This window comes from Equus quagga, chromosome 8, assembly GCF_021613505.1.
Source record: "Equus quagga isolate Etosha38 chromosome 8, UCLA_HA_Equagga_1.0, whole genome shotgun sequence".
In the NCBI taxonomy this organism is placed as follows: domain Eukaryota; kingdom Metazoa; phylum Chordata; class Mammalia; order Perissodactyla; family Equidae; genus Equus; species Equus quagga.
Window position 1 is genome coordinate 32,069,427 of NC_060274.1, and position 10,342 is coordinate 32,079,768.

A 10,342-nucleotide genomic window follows, 5' to 3' on the forward strand; every position below is an offset into this window, starting at 1 on the left:
CCACTGAAATAGCCCTTCTAAAGGACAATAAACTCCACAATGTCAAACGAAATGGTTGATTCTCAGTCCTTACCTTGCTTGATCTCTCAGCAGCACTGGACAGAGTTGAGTGTGTGTGTGTGTGTGTGTGTGTGTGTGTGTAGGGGGTGTAAATACATGGGGTTTTTATGTTTATTCATTTATTCAAAATTTACTTATTTCTTCAAAGAGGTAAAGCATTTGGCTGCATGATACAGACAAACATCTACCTAAACTACTAAAGGATTTTTCTGTTGTTGCAACCAAACGCATTCCTTGCTGGTTTCTAAGTTTATAGAGTCTTATTAAAAATCTCAACAAAAGAAACTCTACTATTTATTAGAAGCAACATGGCACAGTTGGGGGGAAACTGAATTGACAGTCCAGATTTACTTCCCCATTGGGACTAGAATGGCTATTACTTTCACTCAAGCTTGCTACACTTCGGTTCCCATTTCTAGAGTGAGCTGTATCCGTCATGCAGTGGTTTTTGAAATCTCTATCTCCTCTCAGGTCTTGGGTAAAATCAGGAGCATGGACACAGCCTCTGATTTAAAACGAAATTCTGGATTGACTATTTTGGTTTGAGTTCTTGAAAAAGGGAAAATTTGCATCAAAACTATTTCCACAGTTTGATAGTTATTCTAGCACCTATGGTCATGTGCTAAGGAGGAGGAAAACAATGACTAAGACAGTGAAACAGGACATTTTCTCTACTCAGTCTTCCCTCCTCTCACTCACTAAAAATGTAATTTGACAGAAAAAAATGAGGAGAATTTCTGCTTCCAAAACGATGGAGTGGATGTACTTTTCCCTAGTCTCTCAGCAGGTACAACCAAAAACCTGGGACATTATACATAAAACAAACATAAGAAGTTTCTCAAAGGTGGAGAGATGACTAAAGACTGGACAGTGACCTTGGGACCCAAGGAACACTCAACACGGTGGTGAGTTCTCTGGATTTTCTTTTTACTTCATAAATCTCAGACTTGGAACTGAAAAGGCTGGCAATCTGGAAGCACCGAAAGGTGCAGACTGAAAAAAAAAAAGAAAACCCCAACAAAAGCTGGGTCCCCTTAGTCAAAGGACAAGAAAACTTTGAGACAATAACCACTCTATTCCAGCCAAACACCACAGAAAAAACTGTGGCTCCACTCATAGCCACACCAGCAAAAGCCGACGAAGAGCCTCGAGTCCCACCCGTGAGGCTACAGAGGCGGCCTCCCCGTCTCTGCTGGAGGAAAGTCAGAGGAGCCTGCGAAAACAAAGGCTTACCTGAGTCCCAGAGTCTCATAAGATGATACCCCTAATGTCCAGGTTTCAAGAAAAATCACTCATCATACGAAGAACCGGATGGATTTCCAACTGAACGAAAAAAAACAATCAATGGATGACAACGCCGAGGTGACAGAGCTCTTAAAAATCTCTGACAAAGAATTTGAAGCAGTCCTAATAAAAATGCTTCAACAAGCAGTTAGAAATATGCTTGAAGCAAATGAAAAAAGAGTAAAGAAAGAGAAATCTCAGTAAATAAAGAACCAAATGGAAATTTGAGACCCTGAAAGTGACCAAAAGCTCAATGGATGGACTCAACAGAGGAATGGAAGACACAGAGGAAAGAGCAAACTGGAAGACAGAATAGAAATTACTTGATTTCTAGAGAGAAAAGAGACTATAAGAAGATAAAGAAGAAGAACGGGTCTCTGCGACCTGTGGGACTGTAACAAAAAAATCTAACATTTATGTCATTACAGTCCTAGAAGAGGAGCTAGCGGGTGGGGCTGAAAAAGTACCGGGACAAATAATGGCTGCAAACTCCCAAATTTGGCAAAAGACAAAAACCTACAGATTCAAGAAGCTGAACAAACCTTAAACAGGTAAATCTATTTTTCCTGATGTATCTTTTTTTCATTGTTTTATTTTTAATGTACTATATCCTTATTTTACATGGGCTTCAATTAACACAGAAAAGCATTAAACAATAAAATTAATAACCTGAAATATAGGGCAAACATAAAACACCACATTCAACAGAATATACATTCTTTAAAGCACATGAAATAGTTAAAAATTTTGATCAGAAATTTGGTGAAAAACAAGGCAAAGCAAATTTCAAAGGATTGATTATTGCAGAGAGCACAATGCAACTACCTTAGAAGTCAATAAAAAAAGAACGAGAAAATCCTATGTTTTTGGAAACACATGACTAAATAACCAATGGATCCAAGAATTATTATAATGGAAAATTTGAATATATTTAGAACTGAAATGACAAAAATACTGCATACTGAAGACTTGTGGGATAAAGCTAAAGCAGTAGATAGTGGAAAACATAAAATCTCAAATGTGCATATTAGAAAAAAAGGTTGAAAAATTAATGAGCTAAGTACTCATTTCAAATTAGAAAAATGAAAAAAAAAAAAACCCAGCAAAACAAACGCAAAGAAAGTAGAAGGAAAGAGCTAAAGAAAACAAACTAGCAAGGGTCAATAAAGGTCTAAACATGATCCTTTGAAAAGATGCATCAAACTGACAAACCTCTGGCGAACAAAAAAATGGAGGGCACAAAATAACAGGAAGAAAGGATAAACAGCAGATGCTGCAGACACTAGAAATGTAATTAATGGGCTGTCGTGAACTTCGTACTTCTAAATTTGAAAACTCAGATGAAATGGAACAATTCCTCAAAAACACTACTGATTCAAGAAAAATTTAAGAACCTGAATAGTCCTATAATCACAAACAAGATTGAGTCAGTACTTTTAAAATAATCTTCCCGGAAACAGAATTCCAGGCCCTGATGATAGTACTGGGGAGCTCCATCAAATACTGAAGGAATGAACAGCTCCAATCTTACACCAACGACTTCAGAGAACACAATAAGGGCAAACACTTCCTGACTTGTTTTACGAGCCTGGAAGATGTTGGCGACACGTATAACCAAAAACAACAGTACCCAGAATATTATGGAACTACAACAAATCAATAAGAAAAAAAGAAGAAACAACAAAAACAGTAATTTCACAGGAAGAATACGTACATTGAGAAGTGATGTTTAACCTCATTCATAATCAGGGATATCAACACCGGTGTGAAATATTTCACTCACGAAACTGACAAAAGGAGAGTGAAACAACGCCAAGTACGGGTGAGACTGTGAGTCCACTGCTGGAGGGAAGGTAAACGGGTACAACCGTTTTGAGAAATGGCGTGTCATCACCTAGGTTGAATAGGCACATACCCCACAGCCCAGCATTTCCACTGTACCGTTCCTAAGAGGAAAAACTCCACCAACCCGAATGTCCATCAATAGGAGGGGTATGTGAGTTGTGTTCTATCTACACAATGAGACTACATCAGTGAGAATAATAAACTACAGCTAAACTCATCAGCCTGGATCATGTTGATAATCGATAATCGATTCTTGTAAGTCAACAAATCATGAGTTCATTTTTATAAACTTCAAAAGTAATCAAAGCCATATCTTATTTTTTTTTTATCTTTTGAGGAAGATCAGTCCTGAGCTAACATCTGCTGCCAGTCCTCCTCTTTCTGCTGAGGAAGACTGGCCCTGAGCTAACATCCGTGCCCATCTTCCTCTACTTTATATGTGGGACGCCTATCAGAGCATGGCTTGCCCAGCGGTGCCATGTCCGCACCCGGGATCTGAACTGGCAAACCCTGGGCCACCGAAGTGGAAGGTGCGAACTTAACCGCTGCACCATCGGGCCGGACACCAGCCACGTCTTGTAGTAAAAGCTACAAGAAAAGATAAGCACAACATTTAGAACTGAAGACGCAATCAGGGAGGGCTAGTGAGAGAACTTTGAGGGGCACTGGTAGCAAGCGTTGTTTCTTGGCCAGACAACTGTACATTTTCATATACTTTGTGCTACATTTCATAACAGAATTATCTTTGAATGGCACAGTAGGGTGGATAATGACCACCCAAAAACATCAAATACGAATCCTGGAGTTTGTAAACGTCACCTTGGGAAAAGCGTCTGCGGTCGTGATTAAGGCTCTTGAGATGAGATTGCTATGGGTCATCCAGTGGGCCTAACAGCCACCATATTGTCCTTTTGCAGGCAGAGGGGTTTCACACAGACACCAAAGAAGGCATTGTGAAGGTGGAGGCAGAGATTGGAGTGACGTGGCCACAAGCCAAGGAAGCTAGCAGCCACCAGCAGCTGGAGGAGGCGGGGGTGGGTTCTCCCCTGGGCCTCTGGAGGGAGCACAGCCCTGCTGACACCTTGCTTCCACAGAGGAAAACAGGTTTTGGACTTCTGGCCTCCAGAACCGTGAGAGAATACATTTCTGTTGTGTCAAGTTTGTAGTAATTTGTATAGCAGTCTCGGGAAAGGCAAACAAATGGTGAAGAATGGGTGAGTGCTCCTGAGGGATTGGTCCAGAGGCCCATCAAGATTGCAGACATTTACAGCAGTATCCATCTGCACAGCTGAATGGTTTAGTCCAGCAATACTCAGCAGTCCTACTGTAGGACCCAGAAAGCTGACAGAATGGCCTGCGGTTGCGCTTCTGCTAGGGAAGGAAAGAAAGAATCCTGGCCCGAGAGTGGAGCAGCCAGGGAGGGAGGAAAGTGAAACCGGAAGAGATGGGCAGAAAGTAGGGAGAGTGACAGCAGTCCTGGGAAGATCAAAGCATGGATGCAGTGGGGATTATCAGAACAGAGAACTGAAGAGATGCTGGTTGTGGTCAGCAAGAGTTCAGAGGGGCGGCAATGAGGGTCAAGAGGTCCAGGGTGTGGTTAGAGGTGAGCGAATAAAGCATAATGGGGAAAAGCAAAAGAGGAGCCCTCCCCAGGTTCTGGAGGATGCTGTGGTTAAGGCCCTGCTCACTTGTCTGAGGTCTCTGCTCCTATCCCCAGGCCTCCTCAGTTCTGATGATAGGTCAATACACGCTGTAAAGAGCCTTAAACTTACGTAAACCAATTTCTCTACCTCTTAAAACAATCTAGCAACGGTCAGAATGGCATTTACACTCCTCACATGGGATAATGGTTTGAGACTCCTTTGTGCAAATTATTGACCAAGCTCGTTTTTCAGGTCTGTCCAGAAGCAAAGGCTGGCCAGGGTGCTTTCTGCCGACAGGAGCAATGCTGCTGGCCCCTTACTATGCATACAGATCACCGGAGGCACTTGTCAGAATGCAGATTCTAGTTCAGCAGGTCTGGAGAGGGGCCTGCCGGTCTGCATTTCTGTTGGCTCCAAAGTGATGCTGTTGGCTGCTAATCAGGGGATGAATCCGATGAAATATTTCCCTGTCTAAAAAGGTGATCCTTAAAGACGTGGCCCACTTGGAAGTGACCTTCCCCTCAAGGAAGGGAGGCTGCAGCAGAACCAAGGACGAGTTTATCATTTCCATGTCCCGGGATTATGACGATGATACCCAATGGGTACGATACCCAATGGGGTACGCTGACTACCCAAAGACCATCAGGTTGTGACAGGGAACCAACCTGTACCTCGGAATGGAAACATGAGATAGTTCATATCTACTAGAATAAGTGAATTTAGCAAGGTTGCAGCATACCAGATCGACAGACAAAAATCAGCTGTATTTCTATATAAAAATATTGATTACAATGGCATCAAAAATATTAACTACTTAGGGCTAAACCTGACAAAACATGCACAGAACTTGTACACTGGAAATTACAGAACACTGCGGAGAGAAATTAAAGACCCACATAAATGAAAAGTTGTGCAGCATTCACGAGTCAGAAGACTCAATGTTAACATGTCACCTCTTCCCAAATCGACCTATAGATTCAACACAATTCCAGTCAAAACCCCAGGAGGCTTTTCTCCAGACGTTCACAAGCCATCTACAATTCATATGGGAATGCAAGCCCTGTAACAGCCGAACAACTTGAAAAAGAAAGCTGCAAGACTGACACTACCTGATTCAAGACTTAAAAAGCAAAGTAACCAGGACAGTGTGGTATCAGCATCAAGACAGACAAACAGGTCAGCAGAACAGAATATAGTGCGAAAATTGACCCACACATACGCGGACAACTCACTTTTTAAAAAAAGTGCAAAGGCAGTTCAGTGGAGAAAGAACAGCATTTCAACAAATGGTGGTGGAAACACTGGACAGCCATATGCCAAAAAATAGAAACTTTGATCAATACTTTGTCCCATATATAAAACTCAACTCAAAATGGACCATAGTCCAACATGTAAAACCTAAAACTATAAAATCTATACAGGAAAAAAAGAGAAGATATTTATGACCGTGAGTTATACAAAGATTTCAGAGATAACAACATCAAAACACAATCCATGAGGAAAACATGATAAATTTGAATTCATCAAAATCAATAACTTCTGCTCTTTAAAAGACTGAGAATGAAATAACAAGACCAAGAATGGACTTATACCTAGAATATCTAAAGAATCCTCAAAACTCAATAAGAAAACCCAGATAAAAGTGGGCAAAATTTTGAATAGATACTTCACCAAAGATGGACGATTAGCAAATAAGCACGTGAGAAGATGCTCCACATCATTAGCCGTTACAGAAATGCAGATCAGAACCACAGGGAGATACACGCCTATCAGAACGGCTAAAAGTCCAAAGACTGACCATACCAAGTGTTGATGAAGAGGTGAAGCATCTAAATTCTCCTGCACTGCCTGCTGTTGGGAATTTAAAATGGCACACTCTTAAAAAATCACACATATTCCTACCATGATTCAGCTATCCCACCCCTAGCTATTTACCCAAGAGAAGCATATGCCCATACAAAGACTTTTATATCAATATCCCTAGCAACCGTATCCGTATTTGCCCCAAACTGGAAACAGCCCAAATATCCACCCGCAGGTGAATGAATAAACCATTTGCGCTATACCCATCCGCGCAAAGGAGTAACACTCAGCTATCAAGAGAGATAAGCAGTTGAGACACAGCATGCCTCAAAATAACCATGCTGAGTGAAAGAGGTCCAGCAAAAAGAATATATACTGTGTCAATCTGCTTACATACAACTCTAGAAAATGCGAACTCCTGGTGACAGAGATAAATGCTGCTGGGAACTAAGTGGGATGGACGGGCGAGAGGGCCTACCAAGGGGCGTGGTAACATTTTGGGGAGGTGATCGAAAGAGGCTCACTATCTTGATGTGCTGACAGTTTCACAGATAAAGACATTAAATTGTATACTTTAGATATATTGTCGTTTATTGTATGCTAATTAAACCTAAATAAAACTGTTTTACAAAATTTAACTATATTTTTCAAATTCAACTAGCAAGCAAGGCTTCACTTGTAATTATTCTTGTACAAAGAAAACCCAAACTGTAACAGTAAGAAATAGACTCTGTATGATATTATAAAATATATAATAGTAATATGTTATTTTCATCAGTTTAATAAGTATTTTCCATTTATTTGTCTATTCTACAACATAAGAATTATTGACATTTATCAAATTTTATATATTACTACTAGAATGACCAAGATACAACATGGTGTAAATTTGTGACTAAGTTTGCTATACTAAAACAAAATTGCAGCAACTGTATTTCCAAATGAGTATACTTTTTCTATTTCTCATAGATTTCAATGCCAATTATCATGTAACTATAATTAGAGAAAGATAATAGGAGAAAAAAGAGGTTTAATCTAATTTCCAAATACAGCGAAGAAACAAAACTATCATTATCTGCAGATGATATAATTATCCACATAGAAAGTGGGGGAATCTACAAGTTGTTAAAGTTAATAAGAGGTTTAGAAAGGTCGCCTTGTAGAAAATCAACAGATAAAAGTCAGCAGAAGTCTTGTGCATTGGCAATAAAAATTACTATTTAATTTAGAACATAAATGTTACTATGTATATTTATGTAACAATGTAACAGGCTACAAGATACATATGTAAATCTAAATCTCTATATAGGAAATTATAACTTTACTGAAGGACACAGAGAGATAGTCTGTGTTCATAAGCACAAAGGCTTAGTATTATAAATATGACAATTTTCCCAAATTGATCTACAAATTCAATGCAATTCCTTTCAACTGAAATCTCGCAAAAGTTGTTAGGAACCTGACCAGCTGACCCTAAAATTTATACGAAATAGATTAGGGTTCAAGATAGCCAACACAACTGTGAGTGACAATAACGATGGAACCCTGGTGCTTACTCTATTAGATAGTAATTCTTCCTGTGAAGTTACGTATAATTAAAGGTGGATAGGACTAGATATGGTTCTGGTATAGAACATACAGAAGTAGCTACAAATAATATGGAAACCTGATATATGACATAGGTGACTAAAAAATGAACTTCTAAATAAAGCATACTATGAAAATTGGGTATCAGTATCGAACATTGTAAAAATTAGATCCCTACCTCAACTATATACAAAAATACACACTCAAAGGCTTAAAGATCTAAAAGTGAAAACAAAACGAACGTATCTGGAAGAACATAGAGATGGATATCTTCATAACATTGAGAAGACAAGGATTTCTTAAGACAAAAAAGCACAAACCATGAAGGAAGAGAGTTAAATGAATTTTAAGATAAATTTTTGTATGACAAAAATCATAAAATGGAAATAGAAAGCATGGACAGGACAAGACACCTGCAATCCATACAAATGCCAAGGGATTAGTATCCAGAATAAAGAGCGCCTCACGTCAACAGGGAAAAGACAAACACCACAATGAAAAAATTGCCCAAGGACAGGAGTAGACAGTGGAGTAGCGGAAACCTACGTGGCCAATAAATACAGAGAAAGATCACCAACCTCAAGAGCCATCAGAGAAATGCAAATTAAAAATATCAAAGACATTATTTCCAACCCATTGGATTTACAAAAGTCCGATATTGTCAAGTATTGGCAAGAACAGAGGGCAACAAGGGACTCTGACATACTGATGGGAGACTAAATTGGTACAAGCACTTTGTTGAACAATTCTGTAATACCTAGGTTACAACTGAAAATGTATCTTACATTCATTCCAACAGTTCCACGTCTAGTGAGGATAGGTCCTAGAAAAGCCTTCATATATATCCTAAAAAATTTATTTCAGTGCTTTTCACAATAATGGAAGGTGAGAAAAATCTAACTAAATTTCAGTAAAGAAAAGATTGTATCTGTAATGTTCTTTTTTGCTGAGGAGGATTCACCCAGAGCTGACATCCGCTGCCAATCTTCCTCCTTTTGTATGTGAGCTGCTGGCACAGCATGGCCACCAACAGACGAGTGGTGTAGGTCCATGCCTGGACCCAAACCCTGGCTGCCAAAGTGGAGTGTGCCAAACCTAACCACTAGGCCACCGGGGCCGGCCCTATGTTTTACTTCTTTAAAAAGACAAAATCAAAACAAATCTGACAGAAATAAAATAAAATGTTAAGGTCTGTTCAATCTAGTGGAGGGAACTTGTTTATATATTACTTCTTACACTTATCTATCTGAAATACCACATAATTAAAAATGTAAAAATTAAGTGTGAAACATAAAGTGCATAACAAGCAATACTGCCCTTAACATTTATAGCAGGTTACAAATTACTTGAGGTATCTTTATCCAAGTGATCTCAACTCACAAAAACATTAGTAATGACGCTGTTTATAAATAATTCTCTGTAACCTATCACCTAGTGAGTCAAAGCTTTCACTGTTTCTGTCCTGGAAATTATCCTGTAAATTGCCTAACCTTGGAATGTTGACTCAAAATCAGGGAGTGAAAAGGCAAGAATGGACATCTTCCTAGATCTACTGTAATCTCAATAGCTATTAACTCTTAATGTCATTAACTTTACATACATTTATCACCAACAGAAAAATAAACACCAAAACATCCAGGACTCCTTGAGGAATTTAAAGGGAGACTCCCATAATCCTGAAGCTTATCTGGCCTCTGCCCAAGACCACCACCCTCCCCTCTTCAGCCCCATGGACTCCAGGTTAGGAAGCTCTATATGAGATGCTATCAACAATCACAGCCGACATTTATAAAGTACCTACCACAGGCCGAACACTGTCCTAAAGACTTCACAGCTAGTACCTCATTTCATCCTCATAAACGCTCTTTGAGGCCAGTCCTCTTCTTCCTATTTTCCAGATAAGCAAATGGAGGCATACAGGCATAATCAATGCACCTAAAGTGGGCCAGCTGGCAAATGGTGAAGCCAAGGCTCCCACTCGGGCAGTCTGGCTCCAGAGCATACTCTCTTAACCAAGAGTCGCTGCTGCCTAACGCACAGTCAGTTAGAAAAGGTTTACCAGAAAACTGAACCTGAAAGTTACAAAATAAGCATTTTTAAAATGAGATTGAAAGAAAAAA